This window comes from Ranitomeya imitator, chromosome 6 (genome assembly GCF_032444005.1).
Source record: "Ranitomeya imitator isolate aRanImi1 chromosome 6, aRanImi1.pri, whole genome shotgun sequence".
NCBI lineage: Eukaryota > Metazoa > Chordata > Amphibia > Anura > Dendrobatidae > Ranitomeya > Ranitomeya imitator.
Window position 1 is genome coordinate 476,698,973 of NC_091287.1, and position 20,948 is coordinate 476,719,920.

At 54.7% G+C, this 20,948-nt stretch overlaps 12 non-coding genes and 9 pseudogenes across 12 annotated transcripts; all 21 read left to right on the plus strand.

The window, feature by feature from the left end:
- The first annotated feature begins 413 nt into the window (after positions 1 to 413).
- Positions 414 to 523, plus strand: LOC138644230 (5S ribosomal RNA; annotated as a pseudogene).
- A 927-nt stretch (positions 524 to 1,450) lies between these two features.
- On the plus strand, positions 1,451 to 1,569 carry LOC138643888 (5S ribosomal RNA). Its single transcript, XR_011314398.1, has one exon. It is a non-coding gene; the product is annotated as a 5S ribosomal RNA (ribosomal RNA).
- A 641-nt stretch (positions 1,570 to 2,210) lies between these two features.
- On the plus strand, positions 2,211 to 2,320 carry LOC138644153 (5S ribosomal RNA; annotated as a pseudogene).
- A 919-nt stretch (positions 2,321 to 3,239) lies between these two features.
- Positions 3,240 to 3,358, plus strand: LOC138643904 (5S ribosomal RNA). The gene has a single exon (XR_011314414.1). It is a non-coding gene; the product is annotated as a 5S ribosomal RNA (ribosomal RNA).
- Positions 3,359 to 3,999: 641 nt separating this feature from the next.
- LOC138644198 (5S ribosomal RNA) lies at positions 4,000 to 4,109 on the plus strand (annotated as a pseudogene).
- A 931-nt stretch (positions 4,110 to 5,040) lies between these two features.
- On the plus strand, positions 5,041 to 5,159 carry LOC138643823 (5S ribosomal RNA). Its single transcript, XR_011314336.1, has one exon. It is a non-coding gene; the product is annotated as a 5S ribosomal RNA (ribosomal RNA).
- A 641-nt stretch (positions 5,160 to 5,800) lies between these two features.
- LOC138644020 (5S ribosomal RNA) lies at positions 5,801 to 5,920 on the plus strand. The gene has a single exon (XR_011314523.1). It is a non-coding gene; the product is annotated as a 5S ribosomal RNA (ribosomal RNA).
- A 909-nt stretch (positions 5,921 to 6,829) lies between these two features.
- LOC138643824 (5S ribosomal RNA) lies at positions 6,830 to 6,948 on the plus strand. The gene has a single exon (XR_011314337.1). It is a non-coding gene; the product is annotated as a 5S ribosomal RNA (ribosomal RNA).
- Positions 6,949 to 7,589: 641 nt separating this feature from the next.
- On the plus strand, positions 7,590 to 7,699 carry LOC138644255 (5S ribosomal RNA; annotated as a pseudogene).
- Positions 7,700 to 8,622: 923 nt separating this feature from the next.
- LOC138643894 (5S ribosomal RNA) lies at positions 8,623 to 8,741 on the plus strand. Its single transcript, XR_011314404.1, has one exon. It is a non-coding gene; the product is annotated as a 5S ribosomal RNA (ribosomal RNA).
- Positions 8,742 to 9,382: 641 nt separating this feature from the next.
- On the plus strand, positions 9,383 to 9,502 carry LOC138644021 (5S ribosomal RNA). The gene has a single exon (XR_011314524.1). It is a non-coding gene; the product is annotated as a 5S ribosomal RNA (ribosomal RNA).
- A 909-nt stretch (positions 9,503 to 10,411) lies between these two features.
- On the plus strand, positions 10,412 to 10,530 carry LOC138643825 (5S ribosomal RNA). The gene has a single exon (XR_011314338.1). It is a non-coding gene; the product is annotated as a 5S ribosomal RNA (ribosomal RNA).
- A 2,413-nt stretch (positions 10,531 to 12,943) lies between these two features.
- On the plus strand, positions 12,944 to 13,053 carry LOC138644199 (5S ribosomal RNA; annotated as a pseudogene).
- A 923-nt stretch (positions 13,054 to 13,976) lies between these two features.
- Positions 13,977 to 14,095, plus strand: LOC138643826 (5S ribosomal RNA). The gene has a single exon (XR_011314339.1). It is a non-coding gene; the product is annotated as a 5S ribosomal RNA (ribosomal RNA).
- Positions 14,096 to 14,736: 641 nt separating this feature from the next.
- Positions 14,737 to 14,846, plus strand: LOC138644217 (5S ribosomal RNA; annotated as a pseudogene).
- A 915-nt stretch (positions 14,847 to 15,761) lies between these two features.
- LOC138643827 (5S ribosomal RNA) lies at positions 15,762 to 15,880 on the plus strand. The gene has a single exon (XR_011314340.1). It is a non-coding gene; the product is annotated as a 5S ribosomal RNA (ribosomal RNA).
- A 641-nt stretch (positions 15,881 to 16,521) lies between these two features.
- LOC138644218 (5S ribosomal RNA) lies at positions 16,522 to 16,631 on the plus strand (annotated as a pseudogene).
- Positions 16,632 to 17,546: 915 nt separating this feature from the next.
- On the plus strand, positions 17,547 to 17,665 carry LOC138643891 (5S ribosomal RNA). The gene has a single exon (XR_011314401.1). It is a non-coding gene; the product is annotated as a 5S ribosomal RNA (ribosomal RNA).
- A 641-nt stretch (positions 17,666 to 18,306) lies between these two features.
- Positions 18,307 to 18,416, plus strand: LOC138644219 (5S ribosomal RNA; annotated as a pseudogene).
- Positions 18,417 to 19,331: 915 nt separating this feature from the next.
- On the plus strand, positions 19,332 to 19,450 carry LOC138643829 (5S ribosomal RNA). The gene has a single exon (XR_011314341.1). It is a non-coding gene; the product is annotated as a 5S ribosomal RNA (ribosomal RNA).
- Positions 19,451 to 20,091: 641 nt separating this feature from the next.
- Positions 20,092 to 20,201, plus strand: LOC138644154 (5S ribosomal RNA; annotated as a pseudogene).
- The last annotated feature ends 747 nt before the right edge of the window (positions 20,202 to 20,948 follow it).

Below are 20,948 nucleotides of genomic sequence, written 5' to 3' on the forward strand. Positions count from 1 at the left end.
AAGCAACCGCCGGCAACCTGGTGGCCATTTTATAGGTCAAAGCAAGCAGAACACCTTTGCAGGCAACATGACCCCCCGAAGAGCAGCTCACAGTCACTCACAACCGTCTCACCCTCTTCCTTCATTCGCTCCTGGACGTCTCGATCCGCCTCAAGTTTCGGCTCCAGCTGGCTTTTTCTGTCACTTCCCCCACAGATGAATGGTTTAGCCTGCAGGAGACCCTGCATCGAGCCATTTTTAAAGACACCTGATGCTCAGGCCCTGCTGCGGCGGGTGTTTCACTGCAAAACAAGCAACGCCTATAGTGGCAGCCCAGCCTTTGCATGGGCCCTTCGGAGCCCGCCTCCACATGGTCAGAGTTCTCGCCACCAAGCGAGCCTGAGGAAGGCTGGCCTATCGATGGGCCAAGCAGTGTCTACTGGCCACACCACCCTGGATACGCCCGATCTCGGAAGCAAAGCAGGGTTGGGCTTGGACAGTACTTGGATGGGAGACCTCCAGGGAACACCAGGTGCTGTAGACAGTTTTGATGACATTTTGCCCCCTTGCTCAGCTCGGCTAGTATAGAGCGGTGCCTTGCCAGAGACCGACCTTACATAACCTAGAGGCTGGATGCCCCAAGCCCCACAAGGCCTCTGAGACTGCAGCTAAGGACGCTACCCTGCCGCCTCCTCGCATGCCTCACACCGAGATCCCTGCCGTGGCTAGGAGTGCTCATTGACCCCGCAGCCTGCCTTCTGGAAATGATGGCGTTATAAACATCCCGGACTGTGAAGGGGGCAGATTTTCAGCAGGCGCCCCGGGGATGATTTTTAGAGGCTGGCCGGCCGGCCGGCCGGCCGGCAGCAGTAATGTCTTTTTCTGCAAAGAAGCTTGTGTAACTAACCCAATCAGATGGCTACCCAGGATCCAAATTCAGGGCTGGGAAGGAGCGGGAGGGAATTGGGGGGTGTTTTCCTGCTGAGGCACAGAAATAATCATAAGAAGAAGAAAAAACAAGAGAGTCTGATGCATGGTGGCGCTGAGCCTGCAGGGGCAAATTGGTGTGGCCACATGCAAGCATATGTGCGTGCTCGCTTGCGTGTGAGTGTGCGCTTCCTAGTTGTGGCGCGCTGCAGACAGTCAAAGGGGTTGTTCCCTTTCAATAAAAGTTCATCCCAGCTTGCAGGCTATTAGAAAGCAACAAACCACCCTGTACTCACCCTATCCGGGTCCACCAGAGGGTCTCAGCGCTGCTCTAGGTCTGTGGCATTAGCTGCGACGCTGACGTCACGTCGGCAGCCGATCAGTGAGCTCAGCAGCTCTGAGCAGGGCGTTCTGCCTACAAACCCTTTAAGGGAGACAGCAAAAAAGTGAAGAGAAAGGAAAGCACAAAAGGGCCTCTTACTCAGCACTGGACAGGGCAGCCAGACTGCAAAGTAGAAAAGCAGCAAGTGAGAGGCCTGTCTCTGCCTACAGCCACACCACTCTGAACACGCCCGATCTCGTCTGATCTCGGAAGCTAAGCAGAGTCAGGCCTGGTTAGTACTTGGATGGGAGACCGCCTGGGAATACCAGGTGCTGTAGGCTTTTGTTTTTCCTTCCTTCCACCAGCAGGGGTCACTCTCCTCTATGCCTTTTTTCCATTCCCTTTCACAAGGGCACACATGCTTTTTTCATTTGCTTTCACTCTTGCGCTGTTCCATCCTTGCAAAATGCCAGCATCCTTCTCATCACCGTGGGCCTCCAGCATTGTTGCTTATTTACTTTTAATACTAGGCTTCTTTTCAACAGGACCAGGGCCTCCTGCGGGCTTCGAAGCAACCGCCGGCAACCTGGTGGCCATTTTATAGGTCAAAGCAAGCAGAACACCTTTGCAGGCAACATGACCCCCCGAAGAGCAGCTCACAGTCACTCACAACCATCTCACCCTCTTCCTTCATTCGCTCCTGGACGTCTCGATCCGCCTCAAGTTGCGGCTCCAGCTGGCTCTTTCTGTCACTTCCCCCCCAGATGAATGGTTTAGCCTGCAGGAGACCCTGCATCGAGCCATTTTTAAAGACACCTGATGCTCAGGCCCTGCTGCGGCGGGTGTTTCACTGCAAAACAAGCAACGCCTATAGTGGCAGCCCAGCCTTTGCATGGGCCCTTCGGAGCACGCCTCCACATGGTCAGAGTTCTCGCCACCACGCGAGCCTGAGGAAGGCCGGCCAGTCGATGGGCCAAGCAGTGTCTACTGGCCACACCACCCTGGATACACCCGATCTCGGAAGCAAAGCAGGGCTGGGCTTGGACAGTACTTGGATGGGAGACCTCCTGGGAACACCAGGTGCTGTAGACCGTTTTGATGACATTTTGCCCCCTTGCTCAGCTCAGCTAGTATAGAGCGGTGCCTTGCCAGAGACCGACCTTACAAAACCTAGAGGCTGGATGCCCCAAGCCCCACAAGGCCTCTGAGACTGCAGCTAAGGACGCTACCCTGCCGCCTCCTCGCATGCCTCACACCGAGATCCCTGCCGTGGCTAGGAGTGCTCATTGACCCCGCAGCCTGCCTTCTGGAAATGATGGCGTTATAAACATCCCGGACTGTGAAGGGGGCAGATTTTCAGCAGGCGCCCCGGGGATGATTTTTAGAGGCTGGCCGGCCGGCCGGCAGCAGTAATGTCTTTTTCTGCAAAGAAGCTTGTGTAACTAACCCAATCAGATGGCTACCCAGGATCCAAATTCAGGGCTGGGAAGGAGCGGGAGGGAATTGGGGGGTGTTTTCCTGCTGAGGCACAGAAATAATCATAAGAAGAAGAAAAAACAAGAGAGTCTGACGCATGGTGGCGCTGAGCCTGCAGGGGCAAATTGGTGTGGCCACATGCAAGCATATGTGCGTGCTCGCTTGCGTGTGAGTGTGCGCTTCCTAGTTGTGGCGCGCTGCAGACAGTCAAAGGGGTTGTTCCCTTTCAATAAAAGTTCATCCCAGCTTGCAGGCTATTAGAAAGCAACAAACCACCCTGTACTCACCCTACCCGGGTCCACCAGAGGGTCTCAGCGCTGCTCTAGGTCTGTGGCATTAGCTGCGACGCTGACGTCACGTCGGCAGCCGATCAGTGAGCTCAGCAGCTCTGAGCAGGGCGTTCTGCCTACAAACCCTTTAAGGGAGACAGCAAAAAAGTGAAGAGAAAGGAAAGCACAAAAGGGCCTCTTACTCAGCACTGGACAGGGCAGCCAGACTGCAAAGTAGAAAAGCAGCAAGTGAGAGGCCTGTCTCTGCCTACGGCCACACCACTCTGAACATGCCCGATCTCGTCTGATCTCGGAAGCTAAGCAGAGTCAGGCCTGGTTAGTACTTGGATGGGAGACCGCCTGGGAATACCAGGTGCTGTAGGCTTTTGTTTTTCCTTCCTTCCACCAGCAGGGGTCACTCTCCTCTATGCCTTTTTTCCATTCCCTTTCACAAGGGCACACATGCTTTTTTCATTTGCTTTCACTCTTGCGCTGTTCCATCCTTGCAAAATGCCAGCATCCTTCTCATCACCGTGGGCCTCCAGCATTGTTGCTTATTTACTTTTAATACTAGGCTTCTTTTCAACAGGACCAGGGCCTCCTGCGGGCTTGGAAGCAACCGCCGGCAACCTGGTGGCCATTTTATAGGTCAAAGCAAGCAGAACACCTTTGCAGGCAACATGACCCCCCGAAGAGCAGCTCACAGTCACTCACAACCATCTCACCCTCTTCCTTCATTCGCTCCTGGACGTCTCGATCCGCCTCAAGTTGCGGCTCCAGCTGGCTCTTTCTGTCACTTCCCCCCCAGATGAATGGTTTAGCCTGCAGGAGACCCTGCATCGAGCCATTTTTAAAGACACCTGATGCTCAGGCCCTGCTGCGGCGGGTGTTTCACTGCAAAACAAACAACGCCTATAGTGGCAGCCCAGCCTTTGCATGGGCCCTTCGGAGCACGCCTCCACATGGTCAGAGTTCTCGCCACCACGCGAGCCTGAGGAAGGCTGGCCTATCGATGGGCCAAGCAGTGTCTACTGGCCACACCACCCTGGATACGCCCGATCTCGGAAGCAAAGCAGGGTTGGGCTTGGACAGTACTTGGATGGGAGACCTCCAGGGAACACCAGGTGCTGTAGACCGTTTTGATGACATTTTTCCCCCTTGCTCAGCTCGGCTAGTATAGAGCGGTGCCTTGCCAGAGACCGACCTTACATAACCTAGAGGCTGGATGCCCCAAGCCCCACAAGGCCTCTGAGACTGCAGCTAAGGACGCTACCCTGCCGCCTCCTCGCATGCCTCACACCGAGATCCCTGCCGTGGCTAGGAGTGCTCATTGACCCCGCAGCCTGCCTTCTGGAAATGATGGCGTTATAAACATCCCGGACTGTGAAGGGGGCAGATTTTCAGCAGGCGCCCCGGGGATGATTTTTAGAGGCTGGCCGGCCGGCCGGCCGGCCGGCCGGCAGCAGTAATGTCTTTTTCTGCAAAGAAGCTTGTGTAACTAACCCAATCAGATGGCTACCCAGGATCCAAATTCAGGGCTGGGAAGGAGCGGGAGGGAATTGGGGGGTGTTTTCCTGCTGAGGCACAGAAATAATCATAAGAAGAAGAAAAAACAAGAGAGTCTGACGCATGGTGGCGCTGAGCCTGCAGGGGCAAATAGGTGTGGCCACATGCAAGCATATGTGCGTGCTCGCTTGCGTGTGAGGTTGCGCTTCCTAGTTGTGGCGCGCTGCAGACAGTCAAAGGGGTTGTTCCCTTTCAATAAAAGTTCATCCCAGCTTGCAGGCTATTAGAAAGCAACAAACCACCCTGTACTCACCCTACCCGGGTCCACCAGAGGGTCTCAGCGCTGCTCTAGGTCTGTGGCATTAGCTGCGACGCTGACGTCACGTCGGCAGCCGATCAGTGAGCTCAGCAGCTCTGAGCAGGGCGTTCTGCCTACAAACCCTTTAAGGGAGACAGCAAAAAAGTGAAGAGAAAGGAAAGCACAAAAGGGCCTCTTACTCAGCACTGGACAGGGCAGCCAGACTGCAAAGTAGAAAAGCAGCAAGTGAGAGGCCTGTCTCTGCCTACGGCCACACCACTCTGAACACGCCCGATCTCGTCTGATCTCGGAAGCTAAGCAGAGTCAGGCCTGGTTAGTACTTGGATGGGAGACCGCCTGGGAATACCAGGTGCTGTAGGCTTTTGTTTTTCCTTCCTTCCACCAGCAGGGGTCACTCTCCTCTATGCCTTTTTTCCATTCCCTTTCACAAGGGCACACATGCTTTTTTCATTTGCTTTCACTCTTGCGCTGTTCCATCCTTGCAAAATGCCAGCATCCTTCTCATCACCGTGGGCCTCCAGCATTGTTGCTTATTTACTTTTAATACTAGGCTTCTTTTCAACAGGACCAGCGCCTCCTGCGGGCTTGGAAGCAACCGCCGGCAACCTGGTGGCCATTTTATAGGTCAAAGCAAGCAGAACACCTTTGCAGGCAACATGAGCCCCCGAAGAGCAGCTCACAGTCACTCACAACCATCTCACCCTCTTCCTTCATTCGCTCCTGGACGTCTCGATCCGCCTCAAGTTGCGGCTCCAGCTGGCTCTTTCTGTCACTTCCCCCCCAGATGAATGGTTTAGCCTGCAGGAGACCCTGCATTGAGCCATTTTTAAAGACACCTGATGCTCAGGCCCTGCTGCGGCGGGTGTTTCACTGCAAAACAAACAACGCCTATAATGGCAGCCCAGCCTTGGCATGGGCCCTACGGAGCCCGCCTCCACATGGTCAGAGTTCTCGCCACCACGCGAGCCTGAGGAAGGCTGGCCAGTCGATGGGCCAAGCAGTGTCTACTGGCCACACCACCCTGGATACGCCCGATCTCGTCTGATCTCGGAAGCAAAGCAGGGCTGGGCTTGGACAGTACTTGGATGGGAGACCTCCAGGGAACACCAGGTGCTGTAGACTGTTTTGATGACATTTTGCCCCCTTGCTCAGCTCGGCTAGTATAGAGCGGTGCCTTGCCAGAGACCGACCTTACATAACCTAGAGGCTGGATGCCCCAAGCCCCACAAGGCCTCTGAGACTGCAGCTAAGGACGCTACCCTGCCGCCTCCTCGCATGCCTCACACCGAGATCCCTGCCGTGGCTAGGAGTGCTCATTGACCCCGCAGCCTGCCTTCTGGAAATGATGGCGTTATAAACATCCCGGACTGTGAAGGGGGCAGATTTTCAGCAGGCGCCCCGGGGATGATTTTTAGAGGCTGGCCGGCCGGCCGGCAGCAGTAATGTCTTTTTCTGCAAAGAAGCTTGTGTAACTAACCCAATCAGATGGCTACCCAGGATCCAAATTCAGGGCTGGGAGGGAATTGGGGGGTGTTTTCCTGCTGAGGCACAGAAATAATCATAAGAAGAAGAAAAAACAAGAGAGTCTGACGCATGGTGGCGCTGAGCCTGCAGGGGCAAATAGGTGTGGCCACATGCAAGCATATGTGCGTGCTCGCTTGCGTGTGAGTGTGCGCTTCCTAGTTGTGGCGCGCTGCAGACAGTCAAAGGGGTTGTTCCCTTTCAATAAAAGTTCATCCCAGCTTGCAGGCTATTAGAAAGCAACAAACCACCCTGTACTCACCCTACCCGGGTCCACCAGAGGGTCTCAGCGCTGCTCTAGGTCTGTGGCATTAGCTGCGACGCTGACGTCACGTCGGCAGCCGATCAGTGAGCTCAGCAGCTCTGAGCAGGGCGTTCTGCCTACAAACCCTTTAAGGGAGACAGCAAAAAAGTGAAGAGAAAGGAAAGCACAAAAGGGCCTCTTACTCAGCACTGGACAGGGCAGCCAGACTGCAAAGTAGAAAAGCAGCAAGTGAGAGGCCTGTCTCTGCCTACGGCCACACCACTCTGAACACGCCCGATCTCGTCTGATCTCGGAAGCTAAGCAGAGTCAGGCCTGGTTAGTACTTGGATGGGAGACCGCCTGGGAATACCAGGTGCTGTAGGCTTTTGTTTTTCCTTCCTTCCACCAGCAGGGGTCACTCTCCTCTATGCCTTTTTTCCATTCCCTTTCACAAGGGCACACATGCTTTTTTCATTTGCTTTCACTCTTGCGCTGTTCCATCCTTGCAAAATGCCAGCATCCTTCTCATCACCGTGGGCCTCCAGCATTGTTGCTTATTTACTTTTAATACTAGGCTTCTTTTCAACAGGACCAGCGCCTCCTGCGGGCTTGGAAGCAACCGCCGGCAACCTGGTGGCCATTTTATAGGTCAAAGCAAGCAGAACACCTTTGCAGGCAACATGACCCCCCGAAGAGCAGCTCACAGTCACTCACAACCATCTCACCCTCTTCCTTCATTCGCTCCTGGACGTCTCGATCCGCCTCAAGTTGCGGCTCCAGCTGGCTCTTTCTGTCACTTCCCGCCCAGATGAATGGTTTAGCCTGCAGGAGACCCTGCATCGAGCCATTTTTAAAGACACCTGATGCTCAGGCCCTGCTGCGGCGGGTGTTTCACTGCAAAACAAACAACGCCTATAGTGGCAGCCCAGCCTTTGCATGGGCCCTTTGGAGCCCGCCTCCACATGGTCAGAGTTCTCGCCACCACGCGAGCCTGAGGAAGGCTGGCCAATCAATGGGCCAAGCAGTGTCTACTGGCCACACCACCCTGGATACGCCAGATCTCGGAAGCAAAGCAGGGTTGGGCTTGGACAGTACTTGGATGGGAGACCTCCAGGGAACACCAGGTGCTGTAGACCGTTTTGATGACATTTTGCCCCCTTGCTCAGCTCGGCTAGTATAGAGCGGTGCCTTGCCAGAGACCGACCTTACATAACCTAGAGGCTGGATGCCCCAAGCCCCACAAGGCCTCTGAGACTGCAGCTAAGGACGCTACCCTGCCGCCTCCTCGCATGCCTCACACCGAGATCCCTGCCGTGGCTAGGAGTGCTCATTGACCCCGCAGCCTGCCTTCTGGAAATGATGGCGTTATAAACATCCCGGACTGTGAAGGGGGCAGATTTTCAGCAGGCGCCCCGGGGATGATTTTTAGAGGCTGGCCGGCCGGCCGGCCGGCAGCAGTAATGTCTTTTTCTGCAAAGAAGCTTGTGTAACTAACCCAATCAGATGGCTACCCAGGATCCAAATTCAGGGCTGGGAAGGAGCGGGAGGGAATTGGGGGGTGTTTTCCTGCTGAGGCACAGAAATAATCATAAGAAGAAGAAAAAACAAGAGAGTCTGACGCATGGTGGCGCTGAGCCTGCAGGGGCAAATAGGTGTGGCCACATGCAAGCATATGTGCGTGCTCGCTTGCGTGTGAGGTTGCGCTTCCTAGTTGTGGCGCGCTGCAGACAGTCAAAGGGGTTGTTCCCTTTCAATAAAAGTTCATCCCAGCTTGCAGGCTATTAGAAAGCAACAAACCACCCTGTACTCACCCTACCCGGGTCCACCAGAGGGTCTCAGCGCTGCTCTAGGTCTGTGGCATTAGCTGCGACGCTGACGTCACGTCGGCAGCCGATCAGTGAGCTCAGCAGCTCTGAGCAGGGCGTTCTGCCTACAAACCCTTTAAGGGAGACAGCAAAAAAGTGAAGAGAAAGGAAAGCACAAAAGGGCCTCTTACTCAGCACTGGACAGGGCAGCCAGACTGCAAAGTAGAAAAGCAGCAAGTGAGAGGCCTGTCTCTGCCTATGGCCACACCACTCTGAACACGCCCGATCTCGTCTGATCTCGGAAGCTAAGCAGAGTCAGGCCTGGTTAGTACTTGGATGGGAGACCGCCTGGGAATACCAGGTGCTGTAGGCTTTTGTTTTTCCTTCCTTCCACCAGCAGGGGTCACTCTCCTCTATGCCTTTTTTCCATTCCCTTTCACAAGGGCACACATGCTTTTTTCATTTGCTTTCACTCTTGCGCTGTTCCATCCTTGCAAAATGCCAGCATCCTTCTCATCACCGTGGGCCTCCAGCATTGTTGCTTATTTACTTTTAATACTAGGCTTCTTTTCAACAGGACCAGCGCCTCCTGCGGGCTTGGAAGCAACCGCCGGCAACCTGGTGGCCATTTTATAGGTCAAAGCAAGCAGAACACCTTTGCAGGCAACATGAGCCCCCGAAGAGCAGCTCACAGTCACTCACAACCATCTCACCCTCTTCCTTCATTCGCTCCTGGACGTCTCGATCCGCCTCAAGTTGCGGCTCCAGCTGGCTCTTTCTGTCACTTCCCCCCCAGATGAATGGTTTAGCCTGCAGGAGACCCTGCATTGAGCCATTTTTAAAGACACCTGATGCTCAGGCCCTGCTGCGGCGGGTGTTTCACTGCAAAACAAACAACGCCTATAATGGCAGCCCAGCCTTGGCATGGGCCCTACGGAGCCCGCCTCCACATGGTCAGAGTTCTCGCCACCACGCGAGCCTGAGGAAGGCTGGCCAGTCGATGGACCAAGCAGTGTCTACTGGCCACACCACCCTGGATACGCCCGATCTCGTCTGATCTCGGAAGCAAAGCAGGGCTGGGCTTGGACAGTACTTGGATGGGAGACCTCCAGGGAACACCAGGTGCTGTAGACTGTTTTGATGACATTTTGCCCCCTTGCTCAGCTCGGCTAGTATAGAGCGGTGCCTTGCCAGAGACCGACCTTACATAACCTAGAGGCTGGATGCCCCAAGCCCCACAAGGCCTCTGAGACTGCAGCTAAGGACGCTACCCTGCCGCCTCCTCGCATGCCTCACACCGAGATCCCTGTCGTGGCTAGGAGTGCTCATTGACCCCGCAGCCTGCCTTCTGGAAATGATGGCGTTATAAACATCCCGGACTGTGAAGGGGGCAGATTTTCAGCAGGCGCCCCGGGGATGATTTTTAGAGGCTGGCCGGCCGGCCGGCAGCAGTAATGTCTTTTTCTGCAAAGAAGCTTGTGTAACTAACCCAATCAGATGGCTACCCAGGATCCAAATTCAGGGCTGGGAAGGAATTGGGGGGTGTTTTCCTGCTGAGGCACAGAAATAATCATAAGAAGAAGAAAAAACAAGAGAGTCTGACGCATGGTGGCGCTGAGCCTGCAGGGGCAAATAGGTGTGGCCACATGCAAGCATATGTGCGTGCTCGCTTGCGTGTGAGTGTGCGCTTCCTAGTTGTGGCGCGCTGCAGACAGTCAAAGGGGTTGTTCCCTTTCAATAAAAGTTCATCCCAGCTTGCAGGCTATTAGAAAGCAACAAACCACCCTGTACTCACCCTACCCGGGTCCACCAGAGGGTCTCAGCGCTGCTCTAGGTCTGTGGCATTAGCTGCGACGCTGACGTCACGTCGGCAGCCGATCAGTGAGCTCAGCAGCTCTGAGCAGGGCGTTCTGCCTACAAACCCTTTAAGGGAGACAGCAAAAAAGTGAAGAGAAAGGAAAGCACAAAAGGGCCTCTTACTCAGCACTGGACAGGGCAGCCAGACTGCAAAGTAGAAAAGCAGCAAGTGAGAGGCCTGTCTCTGCCTACGGCCACACCACTCTGAACACGCCCGATCTCGTCTGATCTCGGAAGCTAAGCAGAGTCAGGCCTGGTTAGTACTTGGATGGGAGACCGCCTGGGAATACCAGGTGCTGTAGGCTTTTGTTTTTCCTTCCTTCCACCAGCAGGGGTCACTCTCCTCTATGCCTTTTTTCCATTCCCTTTCACAAGGGCACACATGCTTTTTTCATTTGCTTTCACTCTTGCGCTGTTCCATCCTTGCAAAATGCCAGCATCCTTCTCATCACCGTGGGCCTCCAGCATTGTTGCTTATTTACTTTTAATACTAGGCTTCTTTTCAACAGGACCAGCGCCTCCTGCGGGCTTGGAAGCAACCGCCGGCAACCTGGTGGCCATTTTATAGGTCAAAGCAAGCAGAACACCTTTGCAGGCAACATGAGCCCCCGAAGAGCAGCTCACAGTCACTCACAACCATCTCACCCTCTTCCTTCATTCGCTCCTGGACGTCTCGATCCGCCTCAAGTTGCGGCTCCAGCTGGCTCTTTCTGTCACTTCCCCCCCAGATGAATGGTTTAGCCTGCAGGAGACCCTGCATTGAGCCATTTTTAAAGACACCTGATGCTCAGGCCCTGCTGCGGCGGGTGTTTCACTGCAAAACAAACAACGCCTATAATGGCAGCCCAGCCTTGGCATGGGCCCTACGGAGCCCGCCTCCACATGGTCAGAGTTCTCGCCACCACGCGAGCCTGAGGAAGGCTGGCCAGTCGATGGGCCAAGCAGTGTCTACTGGCCACACCACCCTGGATACGCCCGATCTCGTCTGATCTCGGAAGCAAAGCAGGGCTGGGCTTGGACAGTACTTGGATGGGAGACCACCAGGTGCTGTAGACTGTTTTGATGACATTTTGCCCCCTTGCTCAGCTCGGCTAGTATAGAGCGGTGCCTTGCCAGAGACCGACCTTACATAACCTAGAGGCTGGATGCCCCAAGCCCCACAAGGCCTCTGAGACTGCAGCTAAGGACGCTACCCTGCCGCCTCCTCGCATGCCTCACACCGAGATCCCTGTCGTGGCTAGGAGTGCTCATTGACCCCGCAGCCTGCCTTCTGGAAATGATGGCGTTATAAACATCCCGGACTGTGAAGGGGGCAGATTTTCAGCAGGCGCCCCGGGGATGATTTTTAGAGGCTGGCCGGCCGGCCGGCCGGCAGCAGTAATGTCTTTTTCTGCAAAGAAGCTTGTGTAACTAACCCAATCAGATGGCTACCCAGGATCCAAATTCAGGGCTGGGAAGGAATTGGGGGGTGTTTTCCTGCTGAGGCACAGAAATAATCATAAGAAGAAGAAAAAACAAGAGAGTCTGACGCATGGTGGCGCTGAGCCTGCAGGGGCAAATAGGTGTGGCCACATGCAAGCATATGTGCGTGCTCGCTTGCGTGTGAGGTTGCGCTTCCTAGTTGTGGCGCGCTGCAGACAGTCAAAGGGGTTGTTCCCTTTCAATAAAAGTTCATCCCAGCTTGCAGGCTATTAGAAAGCAACAAACCACCCTGTACTCACCCTACCCGGGTCCACCAGAGGGTCTCAGCGCTGCTCTAGGTCTGTGGCATTAGCTGCGACGCTGACGTCACGTCGGCAGCCGATCAGTGAGCTCAGCAGCTCTGAGCAGGGCGTTCTGCCTACAAACCCTTTAAGGGAGACAGCAAAAAAGTGAAGAGAAAGGAAAGCACAAAAGGGCCTCTTACTCAGCACTGGACAGGGCAGCCAGACTGCAAAGTAGAAAAGCAGCAAGTGAGAGGCCTGTCTCTGCCTACGGCCACACCACTCTGAACACGCCCGATCTCGTCTGATCTCAGAGTCAGGCCTGGTTAGTATTTGGATGGGAGACCGCCTGGGAATACCAGGTGCTGTAGGCTTTTGTTTTTCCTTCCTTCCACCAGCAGGGGTCACTCTCCTCTATGCCTTTTTTCCATTCCCTTTCACAAGGGCACACATGCTTTTTTCATTTGCTTTCACTCTTGCGCTGTTCCATCCTTGCAAAATGCCAGCATCCTTCTCATCACCGTGGGCCTCCAGCATTGTTGCTTATTTACTTTTAATACTAGGCTTCTTTTCAACAGGACCAGCGCCTCCTGCGGGCTTGGAAGCAACCGCCGGCAACCTGGTGGCCATTTTATAGGTCAAAGCAAGCAGAACACCTTTGCAGGCAACATGACCCCCCGAAGAGCAGCTCACAGTCACTCACAACTGTCTCACCCTCTTCCTTCATTCGCTCCTGGACGTCTCGATCCGCCTCAAGTTTCGGCTCCAGCTGGCTTTTTCTGTCACTTCCCCCACAGATGAATGGTTTAGCCTGCAGGAGACCCTGCATCGAGCCATTTTTAAAGACACCTGATGCTCAGGCCCTGCTGCGGCGGGTGTTTCACTGCAAAACAAGCAACGCCTATAGTGGCAGCCCAGCCTTTGCATGGGCCCTTCGGAGCCCGCCTCCACATGGTCAGAGTTCTCGCCACCACGCGAGCCTGAGGAAGGCTGGTCAATCGATGGGCCAAGCAGTGTCTACTGGCCACACCACCCTGGATACGCCCGATCTCGGAAGCAAAGCAGGGTTGGGCTTGGACAGTACTTGGATGGGAGACCTCCAGGGAACACCAGGTGCTGTAGACCGTTTTGATGACATTTTGCCCCCTTGCTCAGCTCGGCTAGTATAGAGCGGTGCCTTGCCAGAGACCGACCTTACATAACCTAGAGGCTGGATGCCCCAAGCCCCACAAGGCCTCTGAGACTGCAGCTAAGGACGCTACCCTGCCGCCTCCTCGCATGCCTCACACCGAGATCCCTGCCGTGGCTAGGAGTGCTCATTGACCCCGCAGCCTGCCTTCTGGAAATGATGGCGTTATAAACATCCCGGACTGTGAAGGGGGCAGATTTTCAGCAGGCGCCCCGGGGATGATTTTTAGAGGCTGGCCGGCCGGCCGGCCGGCAGCAGTAATGTCTTTTTCTGCAAAGAAGCTTGTGTAACTAACCCAATCAGATGGCTACCCAGGATTCAAATTCAGGGCTGGGAAGGAGCGGGAGGGAATTGGGGGGTGTTTTCCTGCTGAGGCACAGAAATAATCATAAGAAGAAGAAAAAACAAGAGAGTCTGACGCATGGTGGCGCTGAGCCTGCAGGGGCAAATAGGTGTGGCCACATGCAAGCATATGTGCGTGCTCGCTTGCGTGTGAGTGTGCGCTTCCTAGTTGTGGCGCGCTGCAGACAGTCAAAGGGGTTGTTCCCTTTCAATAAAAGTTCATCCCAGCTTGCAGGCTATTAGAAAGCAACAAACCACCCTGTACTCACCCTACCCGGGTCCACCAGAGGGTCTCAGCGCTGCTCTAGGTCTGTGGCATTAGCTGCGACGCTGACGTCACGTCGGCAGCCGATCAGTGAGCTCAGCAGCTCTGAGCAGGGCGTTCTGCCTACAAACCCTTTAAGGGAGACAGCAAAAAAGTGAAGAGAAAGGAAAGCACAAAAGGGCCTCTTACTCAGCACTGGACAGGGCAGCCAGACTGCAAAGTAGAAAAGCAGCAAGTGAGAGGCCTGTCTCTGCCTACGGCCACACCACTCTGAACACGCCCGATCTCGTCTGATCTCGGAAGCTAAGCAGAGTCAGGCCTGGTTAGTACTTGGATGGGAGACCGCCTGGGAATACCAGGTGCTGTAGGCTTTTGTTTTTCCTTCCTTCCACCAGCAGGGGTCACTCTCCTCTATGCCTTTTTTCCATTCCCTTTCACAAGGGCACACATGCTTTTTTCATTTGCTTTCACTCTTGCGCTGTTCCATCCTTGCAAAATGCCAGCATCCTTCTCATCACCGTGGGCCTCCAGCATTGTTGCTTATTTACTTTTAATACTAGGCTTCTTTTCAACAGGACCAGGGCCTCCTGCGGGCTTGGAAGCAACCGCCGGCAACCTGGTGGCCATTTTATAGGTCAAAGCAAGCAGAACACCTTTGCAGGCAACATGACCCCCCGAAGAGCAGCTCACAGTCACTCACAACCATCTCACCCTCTTCCTTGATTCGCTCCTGGACGTCTCGATCCGCCTCAAGTTGCGGCTCCAGCTGGCTCTTTCTGTCACTTCCCCCCCAGATGAATGGTTTAGCCTGCAGGAGACCCTGCATCGAGCCATTTTTAAAGACACCTGATGCTCAGGCCCTGCTGCGGCGGGTGTTTCACTGCAAAACAAGCAACGCCTATAGTGGCAGCCCAGCCTTTGCATGGGCCCTTCGGAGCCCGCCTCCACATGGTCAGAGTTCTCACCACCACGCGAGCCTGAGGAAGGCCGGCCAGTTGATGGGTCAAGCAGTGTCTACTGGCCACACCACCCTGGATACACCCGATCTTGGAAGCAAAGCAGGGCTGGGCTTGGACAGTACTTGGATGGGAGACCTCCTGGGAACACCAGGTGCTGTAGACTGTTTTGATGACATTTTGCCCCCTTGCTCAGCTCAGCTAGTATAGAGCGGTGCCTTGCCAGAGACCGACCTTACATAACCTAGAGGCTGGATGCCCCAAGCCCCACAAGGCCTCTGAGACTGCAGCTAAGGACGCTACCCTGCCGCCTCCTCGCATGCCTCACACCGAGATCCCTGCCGTGGCTAGGAGTGCTCATTGACCCCGCAGCCTGCCTTCTGGAAATGATGGCGTTATAAACATCCCGGACTGTGAAGGGGGCAGATTTTCAGCAGGCGCCCCGGGGATGATTTTTAGAGGCTGGCCGGCCGGCAGCAGTAATGTCTTTTTCTGCAAAGAAGCTTGTGTAACTAACCCAATCAGATGGCTACCCAGGATCCAAATTCAGGGCTGGGAAGGAGCGGGAGGGAATTGGGGGGTGTTTTCCTGCTGAGGCACAGAAATAATCATAAGAAGAAGAAAAAACAAGAGAGTCTGACGCATGGTGGCGCTGAGCCTGCAGGGGCAAATAGGTGTGGCCACATGCAAGCATATGTGCGTGCTCGCTTGCGTGTGAGTGTGCGCTTCCTAGTTGTGGCGCGCTGCAGACAGTCAAAGGGGTTGTTCCCTTTCAATAAAAGTTCATCCCAGCTTGCAGGCTATTAGAAAGCAACAAACCACCCTGTACTCACCCTACCCGGGTCCACCAGAGGGTCTCAGCGCTGCTCTAGGTCTGTGGCATTAGCTGCGACGCTGACGTCACGTCGGCAGCCGATCAGTGAGCTCAGCAGCTCTGAGCAGGGCGTTCTGCCTACAAACCCTTTAAGGGAGACAGCAAAAAAGTGAAGAGAAAGGAAAGCACAAAAGGGCCTCTTACTCAGCACTGGACAGGGCAGCCAGACTGCAAAGTAGAAAAGCAGCAAGTGAGAGGCCTGTCTCTGCCTACGGCCACACCACTCTGAACACGCCCGATCTCGTCTGATCTCGGAAGCTAAGCAGAGTCAGGCCTGGTTAGTACTTGGATGGGAGACCGCCTGGGAATACCAGGTGCTGTAGGCTTTTGTTTTTCCTTCCTTCCACCAGCAGGGGTCACTCTCCTCTATGCCTTTTTTCCATTCCCTTTCACAAGGGCACACATGCTTTTTTCATTTGCTTTCACTCTTGCGCTGTTCCATCCTTGCAAAATGCCAGCATCCTTCTCATCACCGTGGGCCTCCAGCATTGTTGCTTATTTACTTTTAATACTAGGCTTCTTTTCAACAGGACCAGGGCCTCCTGCGGGCTTGGAAGCAACCGCCGGCAACCTGGTGGCCATTTTATAGGTCAAAGCAAGCAGAACACCTTTGCAGGCAACATGACCCCCCGAAGAGCAGCTCACAGTCACTCACAACCATCTCACCCTCTTCCTTGATTCGCTCCTGGACGTCTCGATCCGCCTCAAGTTGCGGCTCCAGCTGGCTCTTTCTGTCACTTCCCCCCCAGATGAATGGTTTAGCCTGCAGGAGACCCTGCATCGAGCCATTTTTAAAGACACCTGATGCTCAGGCCCTGCTGCGGCGGGTGTTTCACTGCAAAACAAGCAACGCCTATAGTGGCAGCCCAGCCTTTGCATGGGCCCTTCGGAGCCCGCCTCCACATGGTCAGAGTTCTCACCACCACGCGAGCCTGAGGAAGGCCGGCCAGTTGATGGGTCAAGCAGTGTCTACTGGCCACACCACCCTGGATACACCCGATCTTGGAAGCAAAGCAGGGCTGGGCTTGGACAGTACTTGGATGGGAGACCTCCTGGGAACACCAGGTGCTGTAGACTGTTTTGATGACATTTTGCCCCCTTGCTCAGCTCAGCTAGTATAGAGCGGTGCCTTGCCAGAGACCGACCTTACATAACCTAGAGGCTGGATGCCCCAAGCCCCACAAGGCCTCTGAGACTGCAGCTAAGGACGCTACCCTGCCGCCTCCTCGCATGCCTCACACCGAGATCCCTGCCGTGGCTAGGAGTGCTCATTGACCCCGCAGCCTGCCTTCTGGAAATGATGGCGTTATAAACATCCCGGACTGTGAAGGGGGCAGATTTTCAGCAGGCGCCCCGGGGATGATTTTTAGAGGCTGGCCGGCCGGCAGCAGTAATGTCTTTTTCTGCAAAGAAGCTTGTGTAACTAACCCAATCAGATGGCTACCCAGGATCCAAATTCAGGGCTGGGAAGGAGCGGGAGGGAATTGGGGGGTGTTTTCCTGCTGAGGCACAGAAATAATCATAAGAAGAAGAAAAAACAAGAGAGTCTGACGCATGGTGGCGCTGAGCCTGCAGGGGCAAATTGGTGTGGCCACATGCAAGCATATGTGCGTGCTCGCTTGCGTGTGAGTGTGCGCTTCCTAGTTGTGGCGCGCTGCAGACAGTCAAAGGGGTTGTTCCCTTTCAATAAAAGTTCATCCCAGCTTGCAGGCTATTAGAAAGCAACAAACCACCCTGTACTCACCCTACCCGGGTCCACCAGAGGGTCTCAGCGCTGCTCTAGGTCTGTGGCATTAGCTGCGACGCTGACGTCACGTCGGCAGCCGATCAGTGAGCTCAACAGCTCTGAGCAGGGCGTTCTGCCTACAAACCCTTTAAGGGAGACAGCAAAAAAGTGAAGAGAAAGGAAAGCACAAAAGGGCCTCTTACTCAGCACTGGACAGGGCAGCCAGACTGCAAAGTAGAAAAGCAGCAAGTGAGAGGCCTGTCTCTGCCTACGGCCACACCACTCTGAACACGCCCGATCTCGTCTGATCTCGGAAGCTAAGCAGAGTCAGGCCTGGTTAGTACTCGGATGGGAGACCACCTGGGAATACCAGGTGCTGTAGGCTTTTGTTTTTCCTTCCTTCCACCAGCAGGGGTCACTCTCCTCTATGCCTTTTTTCCATTCCCTTTCACAAGGGCACACATGCTTTTTTCATTTGCTTTCACTCTTGCGCTGTTCCATCCTTGCAAAATGCCAGCATCCTTCTCATCACCGTGGGCCTCCAGCATTGTTGCTTATTTACTTTTAATACTAGGCTTCTTTTCAACAGGACCAGGGCCTCCTGCGGGCTTGGAAGCAACCGCCGGCAACCTGGTGGCCATTTTATAGGTCAAAGCAAGCAGAACACCTTTGCAGGCAACATGACCCCCCGAAGAGCAGCTCACAGTCACTCACAACCATCTCACCCTCTTCCTTCATTCGCTCCTGGACGTCTCGATCCGCCTCAAGTTGCGGCTCCAGCTGGCTCTTTCTGTCACTTCCCCCCCAGATGAATGGTTTAGCCTGCAGGAGACCCTGCATCGAGCCATTTTTAAAGACACCTGATGCTCAGGCCCTGCTGCGGCGGGTGTTTCACTGCAAAACAAGCAACGCCTATAGTGGCAGCCCAGCCTTTGCATGGGCCCTTCGGAGCCCGCCTCCACATGGTCAGAGTTCTCACCACCACGCGAGCCTGAGGAAGGCCGGCCAGTTGATGGGTCAAGCAGTGTCTACTGGCCACACCACCCTGGATACACCCGATCTTGGAAGCAAAGCAGGGCTGGGCTTGGACAGTACTTGGATGGGAGACCTCCTGGGAACACCAGGTGCTGTAGACTGTTTTGATGACATTTTGCCCCCTTGCTCAGCTCAGCTAGTATAGAGCGGTGCCTTGCCAGAGACCGACCTTACATAACCTAGAGGCTGGATGCCCCAAGCCCCACAAGGCCTCTGAGACTGCAGCTAAGGACGCTACCCTGCCGCCTCCTCGCATGCCTCACACCGAGATCCCTGCCGTGGCTAGGAGTGCTCATTGACCCCGCAGCCTGCCTTCTGGAAATGATGGCGTTATAAACATCCCGGACTGTGAAGGGGGCAGATTTTCAGCAGGCGCCCCGGGGATGATTTTTAGAGGCTGGCCGGCCGGCAGCAGTAATGTCTTTTTCTGCAAAGAAGCTTGTGTAACTAACCCAATCAGATGGCTACCCAGGATCCAAATTCAGGGCTGGGAAGGAGCGGGAGGGAATTGGGGGGTGTTTTCCTGCTGAGGCACAGAAATAATCATAAGAAGAAGAAAAAACAAGAGAGTCTGACGCATGGTGGCGCTGAGCCTGCAGGGGCAAATTGGTGTGGCCACATGCAAGCATATGTGCGTGCTCGCTTGCGTGTGAGTGTGCGCTTCCTAGTTGTGGCGCGCTGCAGACAGTCAAAGGGGTTGTTCCCTTTCAATAAAAGTTCATCCCAGCTTGCAGGCTATTAGAAAGCAACAAACCACCCTGTACTCACCCTACCCGGGTCCACCAGAGGGTCTCAGCGCTGCTCTAGGTCTGTGGCATTAGCTGCGACGCTGACGTCACGTCGGCAGCCGATCAGTGAGCTCAGCAGCTCTGAGCAGGGCGTTCTGCCTACAAACCCTTTAAGGGAGACAGCAAAAAAGTGAAGAGAAAGGAAAGCACAAAAGGGCCTCTTACTCAGCACTGGACAGGGCAGCCAGACTGCAAAGTAGAAAAGCAGCAAGTGAGAGGCCTGTCTCTGCCTACGGCCACACCACTCTGAACACGCCCGATCTCGTCTGATCTCGGAAGCTAAGCAGAGTCAGGCCTGGTTAGTACTTGGATGGGAGACCGCCTGGGAATACCAGGTGCTGTAGGCTTTTGTTTTTCCTTCCTTCCACCAGCAGGGGTCACTCTCCTCTATGCCTTTTTTCCATTCCCTTTCACAAGGGCACACATGCTTTTTTCATTTGCTTTCACTCTTGCGCTGTTCCATCCTTGCAAAATGCCAGCATCCTTCTCATCACCGTGGGCCTCCAGCATTGTTGCTTATTTACTTTTAATACTAGGCTTCTTTTCAACAGGACCAGCGCCTCCTGCGGGCTTGGAAGCAACCGCCGGCAACCTGGTGGCCATTTTATAGGTCAAAGGAAGCAGAACACCTTTGCAGGCAACATGACCCCCCGAAGAGCAGCTCACAGTCACTCACAACCATCTCACCCTCTTCCTTCATTCGCTCCTGGACGTCTCGATCCGCCTCAAGTTGCGGCTCCAGCTGGCTCTTTCTGTCACTTCCCCCCCAGATGAATGGTTTAGCCTGCAGGAGACCCTGCATCGAGCCATTTTTAAAGACACCTGATGCTCAGGCCCTGCTGCGGCGGGTGTTTCACTGCAAAACAAGCAACGCCTATAGTGGCAGCCCAGCCTTTGCATGGGCCCTTCGGAGCCCGCCTCCACATGGTCAGAGTTCTCGCCACCACGCGAGCCTGAGGAAGGCCGGCCAGTCGATGGGCCAAGCAGTGTCTACTGGCCACACCACCCTGGATACACCCGATCTCGGAAGCAAAGCAGGGCTGGGCTTGGACAGTACTTGGATGGGAGACCTCCTGGGAACACCAGGTGCTGTAGACCGTTTTGATGACATTTTGCCCCCTTGCTCAGCTCAGCTAGTATAGAGCGGTGCCTTGCCAGAGACCGACCTTACATAACCTAGAGGCTGGATGCCCCAAGCCCCACAAGGCCTCTGAGACTGCAGCTAAGGACGCTACCCTGCCGCCTCCTCGCATGCCTCACACCGAGATCCCTGCCGTGGCTAGGAGTGCTCATTGACCCCGCAGCCTGCCTTCTGGAAATGATGGCGTTATAAACATCCCGGACTGTGAAGGGGGCAGATTTTCAGCAGGCGCCCCGGGGATGATTTTTAGAGGCTGGCCGGCCGGCCGGCCGGCAGCAGTAATGTCTTTTTCTGCAAAGAAGCTTGTGTAACTAACCCAATCAGATGGCTACCCAGGATCCAAATTCAGGGCTGGGAAGGAGCGGGAGGGAATTGGGGGGTGTTTTCCTGCTGAGGCACAGAAATAATCATAAGAAGAAGAAAAAACAAGAGAGTCTGACGCATGGTGGCGCTGAGCCTGCAGGGGCAAATTGGTGTGGCCACATGCAAGCATATGTGCGTGCTCGCTTGCGTGTGAGTGTGCGCTTCCTAGTTGTGGCGCGCTGCAGACAGTCAAAGGGGTTGTTCCCTTTCAATAAAAGTTCATCCCAGCTTGCAGGCTATTAGAAAGCAACAAACCACCCTGTACTCACCCTACCCGGGTCCACCAGAGGGTCTCAGCGCTGCTCTAGGTCTGTGGCATTAGCTGCGACGCTGACGTCACG